Consider the following 12,730-nt stretch of genomic DNA (forward strand, 5'->3'; position numbering starts at 1 on the left):
AAGCATGGAGCTCCAGGAAAAAGGAGAAATGCCTAAAATCAATAAGTACTTGCCACATTCTAACAAGGATATTGTACTGATTTTTTCAAACTTTAGTCTGTTTTCATTTGGAAACTTGCTGTTGAGTGTATCTCTGTAAAGTCTTATTATTATATAAATGTTATATAATATTCAATTGTCCATTTATCCAACTCAGTGATTTAAAACTCTCATGATCATATACATATCAAACTTTTATTATATGTAAAATGTGATTTTTTTCAGAAAATTCCAAAAGTCTTCATATTATTATATATTTTGTTACCAATAGAGCATATAGACATACATACACACAGAGATACATTAAGGCTACCTCTCAAAATTTTAAATCATGATCATATTTTGTTTTCTAGGAAATCTTACCATTATAGCCCTTCTAAAATATTTCAATTGAAGATTACTTAATATATCATTTGCTATCTTGACAAGTTTTTTACAATTAATAGGGTATTTTGAAAATTGTTTAGCTATTTACATGGTTATACAAAACTAGCATTTCCATTAAAAAGCTGAAAGCATGATTAAGGAAAAAAACAACCTAATAGATTTATATTAACCACTGACCTATGTCAAAAATATTTTCTGCCAAATATTTTCTGATAATATTTTATTATCTAAAATATTGGTTTAGAAAATGATTTTGTGTAAAGTTGAGGGAATCATTTACTAGTGACTCCCCAGTGGTCTGTGGATGAATATTATATAACTATTCAAAATAGCCATCAAGAATTCAATAGCTATCTAACATTCAAAATAATATTTATTATTTTTATTAGATAAGCATATATTATAATAATTTGGAAAACAAATTAGTATAATGCATTAAATAAACATTAACTGAGATGCTACAACCCAGAAATAATGCCATTATTGATGGCAATGTCTGTATAGATGTTTCCTAGATGTTCACATACATATATAAATTTATATTTTAAATGCAATTTTAAAAAGGATAAATTTATCTCTATATAACAAATTTTAAATTGTATAAATCAAGAAAGGTACCACAATTCTGTTTTTTGTCTGCTTGTATTATTTAGATAAGTTCCTATATGGTAGAAATTAGAATATTAATTAAATTATTTTACTTCATTCATCCCCTTTTTGAAGAATATTTTATCATTTGCATTATGCTATGTGTAACCTAAAAGTTCTATTTAAATTAACTTTAAGGATTACTAGTCCTTGACCCTTTAAAAAATTATATGACTCCCTATTATTGAATTATCTATTTTGACTAACCTCTCAGATAGCTAGAGTTAAGTATTCAAGTAATGTTTTACAAACCTTCTTATCTAAGTACATGTGGAGTCAATAAATAAATTTAAACACATTTACTTCTGTTAATTTCTTATTTACTTTATAATTTTGGAATTTACAGAGCAACATTTTCCTTTATTTCCATTCACAGATAATTTTTTAAGTCTTTTTCACATTTATACTATTTTTTTCCCTCAAAAAGCCACATCTGCATTCTTTCCATGTATTTTCTTAGCATCCTGCAATTCTCTTCAGTTTTCATACTAGAGAAAATTTTTTTTCCTTATACTTTTGTCAGTTATTCCATTTTTCTCTGCTGCATATTTTTCTTCCATAATAGCAGCTATTAGTAGCATGGGACTAGTACTGTCATGCATGGTTTTCAGCTGTATTAAGTAACATGAGTTCATACTGATGTTTCCAAATCTAATTCTATACCATACATATTATTCTAAACTTGCTTCTTTTGCTTATCTGTAACCTTCCATTATAACAATGAAAAACTTGACTCCCACCTTCTGACATCCATTAACTTCATTTTTTTCAATTTCCGCATGCACATATATAGGATTAGAATTAACCCATATTCCTATGGAAACAACTTTACCTACTTGAGTACTGTGCTTATTTCCAATTCCTTTTCCTTTCAGTCTTACAAACTCCATCATTTCTAAAATGCTGAGGTCAACTTTTTCCTCCACCCCCTTCAGAGATGGCATTTCATATATTTTTAATAAATTAGATTGCTTTTATAGTCTGCATTCCATCCTGTAATCCTCTATTTTCTTGAATGTTTTTATTTGCATACCTTAACGTCTATTCTTTTTTTTTTTTTTTTTTTTTTTTTTTTTTTTGAGACAGAGTCTCACTTTCTTGCCTAGGCTAGAATGAGTGCCGTGGTGTCAGCCTAGCTCACAGCAACCTCAAACTCCTGGGCTCAAGCGATCCTCCTGCCTCAGCCTCCCGAGTAGCTGGGACTACAGGCACGAGCCACCATGCCCGGCTGATTTTTATATTATATATATTAGTTGGCCAATTAATTTATTTCTATTTTTATGGTAGAGACGGGGTCTCGCTCAGGCTGGTTCTGAACTCCCGACCTTGAGCAATCCGCCCGCCTCGGCCTCCCAGAGTGCTAGGATTACAGGCGTGAGCCACCGCGCCCGGCCCGCTTAACGTCTATTCTTTATGCTGTAAAGTTTTATGATTTTTGATGAATTCATGAAATTTATCAATTGGGAAATGATAAGAAAAGTGAATATGAAATTTTAATTCTAGTGTCCTAATTATTGCTATATTAGATTAGAATGAAATCATACAAATTATTATTTGCCTCAATGTAACTATCTACTGGGGGATGTGTTTTTATATATTTTATATAAACCAGTATAAGTAAGAAAAAGTGTAAAAATTTAGTTTGAAAAAGTTGCTTGAAGTAATGTAAAATGTGTGCTCACAGGAAAAGTGCTTCAAAAATACTTGTTTTACTGTATTTTTGTTTTCTCTTGAGTCTGAAAAATAAGTCTTTTAGAAAAAAATCGAGTCAGATACACTGCATGATTTACCATAGTCTATGTAAATGAGAAATCTATGTTTGATTTGGCATTAGCGTTATAGATATATCCTAGTGGTTAGTAATATCTCCAGTGGAAAAAATCATGGTGGAATAAAATTATTATTTCTTCTACTATATCACAGATAAAATAATCAGCTAAGTATTATGTTGATTAAAGTTAATCTAATAAATTTGTACATGAAAATGATTATTTCATACTACACTATCTGTTCAAGTAATTTTTCAGAACAAAATTGATCTTGGCATTTATATTCAGAGTTATTGGCATTATGTCATAAAGTAACACTGCCTTAAAAGATGAATCACAAGCCGTTTTTCTACTGTATTTATTGATTATCCTTCAGATTATAAAGAGCTTGTAAGGTTAAAAAGCATTTAAAGATTTATTACCAGTATTGATCTACTTTTTTTTGCAGTGTTGAAAGCAAATATAAATCTGGTGCTAGCAAAAGGTACAGTAAACCTTACTGCTTAAATACCAGAATTTAGCAATTTAAGGAATGTTTTCACAATGTATTAAACTGTGTGATTGGTCTGCTCATTACATATATAGATTAATTCTTATTTCATTATCAAGAATGTCACCTCTTTCATGTTCAATTTATTATCAGTTTAGCTATAATTTATACAAATCTCAACTGCAGCTCATGAAACACTTCTTTGATTATGGATATGTTTTCTTTAATTGAACCAAACTACCCCAAAATGTGGTACAGATCATCGTTTAGTAAGTGTATCATCTCTCTCTCTCTCTCTCTCTCTCTCTCTCTGTGTCTCTATTTATATCTTTATATCTATCCTCTCTATCTAGCTATGTTTCTGTTTTCTCAATAGTATCTGAATCTCTATGAACATATGATTCTTTGTTAAAGCGCGTTATTGGACCTATGCATATTACGTTATCACGTGTATACATATTATACGTACATATGTATATATTTCAAAGAACATGTTCTGCATAAAAACACATGATTTTACATATGCTGCTAGAGTGATACGGATTTTCAATATGACATATTGAATATAACTTTCTTAATTTCCTAGTTTATATTTCTGTGATTTTTAAATGAGACCACGATCATTACTGGAAGTTAGTAAGATGAACAGTAGGATCTTAAATATTCTCACAATTTCAGAGCTTTTCTTTAGAGATATGATTTTTTAAATCTGATTTTTTCATAAACTGAAACTTCAGTTTTCTGCAGGATCATTTTATATATCATCTTCTAGTATAAACATTTAAAATAAAGCTTACCAAAGTGAATGCACTTTGCCCAATCCATGAGCTAATTCATGAAGAAAACGATTAAATGAACAAGTAATCTGTGAATGTTTACACATTTTATACACTCTTGAAGGCAGGCGAGCCCATCAAATAGAAAGTGTGTACCTCCATTACTCTCTAAACTTATGAAAGGAAAGTCTTTATGTGTGTGTATTTCTCATATTACTCAATAAACATCTTATAATTTATTCATTTTTCTGTTTTTTTCCCATATACTTGATATAGTCCTTTCCTATTGGTCATAAATTATCTCCCATCTCTGTGTTTCAATCTTACCTAGTGATATTAAAAGTAATACATATTACAGAAAAACATATCAAACATGCATAGGTATAAATACACATCTACTATATTTTTAAAATTCCCTATGTTATAGCATATTAGACATGAGATATTATCTAATTTGAGGTATCAGAAATTTAATTGGAATTTATCAAATTGTACCCAATTCATAAATCTTCCTATGCTTAAAATCTGAAGGCTCTCTTATTTATGAGATTGTATATTTAAAATAAAATGATGACCATAAAATGACAACCACAGCAAGGAATATAATGTATAAAAGAATAAATTTGATCAAAAATATATATACACACGAAATATAAATAAATCATGAAATATCATAATAATATTAACTTTCAATCTTAAATAATGGATATATAAAATCAGATGTGGCTACTGGCAATATCTCTACCTTTTTCATGCTGATATTCATATCGTTTAATTATATTTCCAGGCTTTATAATATTTGCTCAAACCTTTATCTCATATATTCAGTGGCATAGTTATCATATATTAGGGCTATGTTGGAATGTTATCTCATTAAATCAGTGCTGTTAAGAAACATCACTGAGAAGGAAAGGTTTCAAAAAATGCCCTTTTCGCCCCCTCCCCCCACAAGTCTGCTGGAAACTCAGACTTGTGGGGGGAGGGGGGAGAAAGGGCATTTATTGAAACCTTAAAATCTGTACCCCCATAATATGCTGAAAACAAAAAAAAAAGTACTGGGTTGTTCTCTTGAGTTAGATATGCACTAACGCACAAGTATTGGTTCCTATTAGCTGCATGAATCCAGGAAAGTTAAAAACATTTCAGGCTAATTTCCTTGCCTTAAAATTGGAAACATTAACAGTATCTATCACATCTATGAAAAGATTTGCATGACTGAATAGTACTCCATGATATTTAATAGGATTTAAAATAAATATATATTAGATTGGATATACATAAAGACAAATATCACCTACAGAATATATTTATATCATATAGAGAAAATATAAAGAGGTTGTAGAATATATAGAGAATATTGTTTGACATCTAATACATCAATTGTCTATTATATATACGTATATATAATAGAATATAAAAAGTATATAAATAGGCTATATAAAATTTAAACAAGCATATGTATATACAAAATATGTAAAGGTGTATGTACAAAAATCTCAAGTAATTCATAATAATGATTTCTATAGAGAATTTTAGGATGATTAAATAAGTGCAGATTAAGTAAAATTGATTTTTTTCTTATTTATAAACATTATTCTAGATAATCCTGGTTAGTGAAAAAAAACTCCTCTGTTAATACTAGTATGGGCTATTTTCAAGGTGACATTTGAAAAAGAGAATATGAAAGATACAAGAGTTGAAAGAATGGTAGACTGTAATACATATCTGTACAATATGTCATGATTTAGTGACTTTTTTCTTAATTTACAATACTTTTTGATATAAGATCTGCAATTGTTAAACTTACACAAGAGCTAGGATTTTCATATATACATACATATTCAGAGTCTCAAAATTTCCCATCTCCTGGGGTGTTCTGAATTTGTACTGTCTAAATATTTCATGGAGACTACATTGTGATTCTTCTTTCATATTTTTCTTAATGTTGATTAGTGTGCAAATAACATATTTTGATTTTGTTACTTAGCAGATTGTCATAAAATGTATTTTGTTAATAAAGTTTTAATACATTTTTGATGTATCTTAATTCGTTAAAACATATTCATATCCTTGAATATTTAGAATAATATAAGTTATTTGTTTGAATGTTATAAGTTTTAGTAAACATTTTTTGTCATGTAATATTTATTTCAGTCAATTTACAGTAGTAAGAGAAATTCCTAGCAGTTACATTCCTAGGTAAAATCCACAGGAAACTCTATTATTCTTAAAAACAATTCCTTAATATTATATCCCAGTTACTAAGGACAGATAGAGTCTTGTAATAATCCTACCTGAATTTTCATTAATATTTCATATCACTGGGTTCTAAATTCTAGTCTCCAGAAACCATCTTTAAAGTTACAGAATTGTAAGGCTGAGACTTGGAAGGTGCCACTGAGGCCCTCTAATTCTGTTCCTTCCATGACAAACCAGCAATATAAAATAAAAAGGAAGGATTAAAGACTTATTCAAGATTGTATGTTAAGTAATAGCAGAGCTATGAGAAGAACTTGCTTCATGGCTTCTAATATTCTTCTTTTTTTTCTCTTATGCATTTGGATCTTTTTCTTTGATTTATCTCACATATATAACACAAAATGTGTTAAAATTCACATAGCTGTATCAATAAAAAAATCTAACTTTCTTAGCAGTGAAATCATCGAATGATTTTGAAAATCTCAGTCTAAAATTTAAAACACTGTAGATAACTCCATATCATTTTCTTTAGTGAGCTCATGCAATTGTGTATTTAATAACCCTCCTTCACTATTTTTCTAACGACCCAAACTTTGGAATATACTCAAATAGGAGTAACTTTCTAGGAATTAAAGTATTTCATTTTTTTAAAAAGTATTTCAATGACATTTGCTTTTAATTTTAAATACAATGCTAACATTTTTATATGATAATATTATTTGAAGTATTTTGTGACCATGGCAAAATTAAATAAACTGTAATATCATTCTATACCTTTGATACTGTGTTCCTCAAATCATTTATTACTGAAAAAAGGTGTGTGTTAATATATATAAAACATTTTAAGAGTAAATTTGTTTCCTATGTTATTTAAATATTTATGAAAAATTAAAGTGATTTAGAATTCACAAATAATCTTTCATACTGTGTTCTATTTTCCTACTATGAACATTTCAATCCTCTCATTTTTATAACAACATGTTTTTATTTTTATGTTTATGAGGATGTTAGAAAAGCACCACTCTCTCATTAATTGCCTAAAACCTGCAGTGGCATTACTGACCATTTAGTATAGAATATTGATTAATGAAATGAATACTGTTTAAGTTACATGTTATAAATATATTTTCAAATAAAATTTTTCCTATAATAACTCAGGCCAAAGGATGATTTTCTATTATCTTTGTCACTTTCTGAAATCTCATTTAGAAAGTTCAAAAATAAAGGACCACATTCATTATCAAATTGTTTTTTTTCTTTTCATAAAAAATAACTCAGCATTGTTTTCCCCATAATACCCCAATACCCAAAGGTACTGTCATTTGAAAGCTAAAATTTTTATTTGATCTAAAGGCTATTTTAATTTTTATGACATTAGATGTACAGTAGAAAAACACACAACTGCATGCAAACAAACATCCAATACTCAATTTTAGAAAGTAAATAGCATCCCTAAATACTTTTGCTTAAGGGGAAAAAGAAAAGTTTGCATAATACAAATTAATAAATACTTGCAATAACAGAGTCTTTTAACACTGTACTAAGTGCAATATTTGAAGGTGTTGTCCCCACATCTCCTGCTTACCTTCCATCTGCTCGTGCTCCACCCAAAAGTTGGCTCTGACTTACAGAGCACATCTGAGGTTTAGGCATTTTCCATCACCTGAAATTGAGATATCTATAACTATTTTCATACATATTTTGCATTCTGTATGTATGTGTGTATATAAATATATATACATATGTACATATGCACATATATGTGTATTTTTTATTTGAATCACTTATCTTCTACTCATGCATCAACACAAGCTCTCTATTTTACATTTTTTAGAATGGGATTCATCTGTATCATCTTTCAAGTTTCTCAGTTCCTCTTTTTTTGTGGGAATGGATAGGTTGAATTGGTTATTAATAATTCAATCAAAAAATCATTCATTCTGTTCCTCAAAACTGCCTACAGTGATTTACATTGTGCTTGGCATTAAAAATAGTGTGCATTACTTACATTATGTGAACTTTTCTTCATATCACTGGATGCCTATCCAATGCACATCATGATTACTTTATTAGAGATTGAATTTTACAGTGATAAACTCTGTATTTTTTTATTTCAAAATATTACAGGGGTACAAATGTTTTTGATTACATGGATCACTTTAGTAGTGCTTGAGTGTTGCTTCTACCAATCCATGAGCATAATATGTTTTTCCATTGTTTGTGTCATCTGTGATTTCTTTCCTTAGTGTTTCATAGTTGTTTTTGTAGAGATCTTTAACAATCTAATGACACATCTCAAGGAAATATAAAAGGAAGAATGAAAAAAATCCAAAGCCAGCAGAAGAAAAGAAATAACTAAGGTCAGAGCAGAACTAAATGAAATGTAAAATAAACAAAAAACCACACAAAGTAGCAATGAAACAAAAAGTTGATTCTTTGAAAAGATAAACAAAATTAATAGACCTCTTGCTTGATTAACCAGGAATAGTAAAGTTGAGATCTAAATAAGCTCAATCAGAAATGAAAAAAGAGAATTTACAGATGATATCACAGAAATACAAAATATCATCTGTAAATCCTATCAAAATCTCTATGCACATAAATCTCAAAATGTAGAAGAAATGGACAAATTCCTGGAAACACACAACCTCCCAGGACTCAATAAGGACGAAATAGAACTACTGAACAGATCAGTAATGAGCAGCGATATTGAAGCAGTAATAAAAATTCTTCCAGCAAAAAAAGCCCTGTAGAGGATGGATTCACAGCTGAATTTTACCAGACGTACAAAGAAGAACTGGTATCCATACTTCAGAGATTATTCTATAACATTTAGAAAGAGGGAATCCTCCACAACTCATGCTGCAAAACCAGTATCACCTTTATACCAAAACCAGGAAAAGACACAATCAAAAAAGGAAACTACAGTCCAATATCCCTCATAAATATAGTTGCAAAAATTCTCAATAAAATGCTAGCAAACCAAATTTAACAGTACATCAAAACAATAACCACCATTTCCAAGTGGGCTCCATTCCAGGGAGGCAAAGATGGTTTAACCTACATAAATCAATAAATGTGATTCACCATATAAACAGAAGCAAAAACAAAGTCTATATGATCATCTCAATAGATGCAGAAAAGGCATTCGACAAAATCTAGCCACCCTTTTATGATAAAAACCCTCAACAAATTAGGCTTAGAAAGAACATATCTCAAAATTGTAAAAGCCATGGATGGCAAACCCACAGCCAGCATCTTACTAACAGGAAAAGTTGAAAGCATTCCAATAATAGCTGGAAGAGGACAAGGGTGCCCACTGTCACCACTTTTATTCAACATAGTGCTGGCAGCCCTACCCAGAGTAATCAGTCAAGAGAAAAACATAAAGGGTATCCAAATCAGGAAAGAAGAGGCCAAACTATCACTTATTGCTGATTATATGAATGTAAACCTAGAAAACCCGAAAGACTCCACTAAAAAACTCCTAGAATTGATAAATAAATTCAGCAAAGTCTCAGTTTACAAAATCAATGTGCACAAAGTACACAAATCTTTACACCAGTTACAGTTAACCTGAGATTCAAACCAAAGACTCAATAAATACCATTCACAATAGGTACAAAGAATATAAAATTCATAGGAATATACTTAAGAAGGTGAATTTTTTAATTTAATAAAACTATGTTTACACATTAGCTCTTCTATTTATTAGATAGGTAATATTCAACAATTTATTTTCTGAATTCTCAAATGATCAGTGTGCTTTCATCTGTAAAATGAGAATAATATACACTGTATAGATATGTTTTGATAATTGGTTGTATATGATGTATATACATAAGTGTCTAAAATATCAACCATTTAATAAATATAGCTATTGATATAGCTATTATTGTGATGTGAATATGTGATTGCTGATGTTTTATAATATAATATAAATATAAATATATTTAACATATAAAAAGTATATAATATAAATATAATATTAAGCATGAATCTTATTTTTATAATGCCCAAAATTAAAACAGACAAGAAAGTAAAAGTATAAGATATATATGCAGATGTGACACTCAATCATTTTTATAGTAAAGTATAGATGACATCTTTTATTTATAACTTCTGATCTACATGTAGATATGTGTCAGGTAAAAGGCAAAATAGGTGGAGTAATGGCCAAATAGTAAAGACTATTGCTCTACAGCTATGGCCAGAAGACAAATGGAAAACTGTCTGTCACATTAGCTCACTTAGGGACTGTGTACTCATCAAGCCTTTCATTTTACTTCCATTTGGAATATATAGTTTTTAGTATATTTATTAAATAGGCCAGACCCATGGTTTAATCAGAAATCTAAACATTTTTATTAGATAATTTATTGTTATGTCATGTCCCATAAGAAAATTTGTATAAGGACAAAATACAATCACACAAATGCAAGTGGCAGTTGTCTTAAATATCTTTAATACCATATGTATTACTAATGCCTTCAACAAAGAAATTCATATTCCTATTAAACATAAGAATGCTATAATCATGGATAAAGGATGTTTATTATGCACTTTCACATAACCAATGCCTGATAAACACAATAATGAAAAACATTCAAAATTATCTAAACTCAACAGCAAAAGGAATAGAGAAAATATTTCCATTTTGTTTTATGTAAATTTATACCCAACTGAAAAATCGAATATTGCTAAAGAACAATCATAGCACTTCTAAAGAATTACAAATCAAAGGAGACATCTAGCTATTCAGAAACCAAAATACGTGGACAACAAATACCAACATTTTAGGATTATTTTTAAAAATATTATATCATATAAGATCACTGCTTTTTTTTAACTCTGAAAATAGTCTCTCCAGCTCTGATATTTTTCATATCCTGTAAAAGGTCAGATAAATGTGATTGCATGTCTCATAGCTACATCCAGTCTACAAGTTGTAGGAAGAGGAGGAGAAGGAAGGGCGGGGAGGCAGAGGAGAAAAGAGGAGAATAAGATTATATATTTATATACGTGGATATGTACGTAAACAGAGAGAGAGAGAGAAATACAGCATACACATATATGTAAGTTGTTTCCCAGAGAAAAACCCTTCATTTAAGCATTTCATTCCCTCTCATGTGATCTAAAGCTGTGCTCATTATTTCTTTGTCACATACTTTTCATTTCTTCTTTTTTAATGGGTCCATCCTCTTCAAACATTCCTATCATGGCTCCTAATTTTAAAACAATCAAAATTAATAAAACTTTCCAAAATTTACCCTACTTCACTGTTATGAGGTGTCATCACACTTTTTTAAAAGAATAGTCTATACCATTGCTTTAAAATTTAATTGTAACTCATAGTAATTGTCCTATGCCATTGTGTTGTGCATAATGATGTCACTGTGATCATCAATTATAAATTCATATTTGTCCATGGAATTTTCTTTGTAACTTTCTGCAATATTGAGACGATTTTTTCCTTAGCTTTCCTTAGAACACTCTTCTTTCTTAGCTTTTGTGACTTTAAGATCTGGTTTTGCTTATGTTGTTATTAATATTTTATTCTCTAATATATTCTTCCACTCCTTTTCACACTCTTTCTCTTTAAATATAATTACATCTAAAAGATCCACCTGTCTTTGTTATTCATAACTCTCTGGCAATTTCCTCAAAATAAATCCTACAGATCGTCTGCTTTAGAATAATGGAGATTTATGGACCTGTAAGATCTACCTAATCAGAAAACCTGAATTTGTAACTCAGTTTTCGCTTTCTAACACCCACTCAGTGATTACTATTTGCCCCACAGATTGAAAATTTCTGCTATATGCACTCATCACCTTGGTCATCACATTTAATTCTGTAATTTATTGTATCACCTCTATGAGGATATATCTAAAATTTTATCCAAACTCTTGACCTTATTTTTAAACTCTTGTCCCATATTTTAGACTGCCTGTTATATGTCTATGCATTTAATCTCTTCCAATAATTCTATATTATATATAGTCAAATAAATTCCCCTGTTGGAGATTACCTAACAAAGGATATAAATTTTATTTCTTATCAATGTAGAGATATTATTAACGAATGCCATTGTGATGGTTCAATGTGTAGACAAGAGAATAGTGAGGATTTGCTTCAGTCTTATCCTCAACAAAATTTTTGGCTTTATGATCATCATCTCTTCTCATCTGGTTTAGTAGAACTTCTTTATTTTTAATATTCAAAATATATGAATACTGAATTTCTCCAGATATATTATACATTCCAAGAATTAATTAGAACTCATAGAGTTCTTCAGCATCTAGTGGGTACATTAGTGTGCATATGAGTACACATGAGATTTCTATTTTATGGGATTGGGTGCTTTTTAAAAAACAGTGACTTATTCAAATGAATCCCTTGATCACTTAAAGAAAAACAAC

The sequence above is a fragment of the Microcebus murinus genome, chromosome 17 (genome assembly GCF_040939455.1).
Source record: "Microcebus murinus isolate Inina chromosome 17, M.murinus_Inina_mat1.0, whole genome shotgun sequence".
Taxonomy (NCBI): Eukaryota; Metazoa; Chordata; class Mammalia; order Primates; family Cheirogaleidae; genus Microcebus; species Microcebus murinus.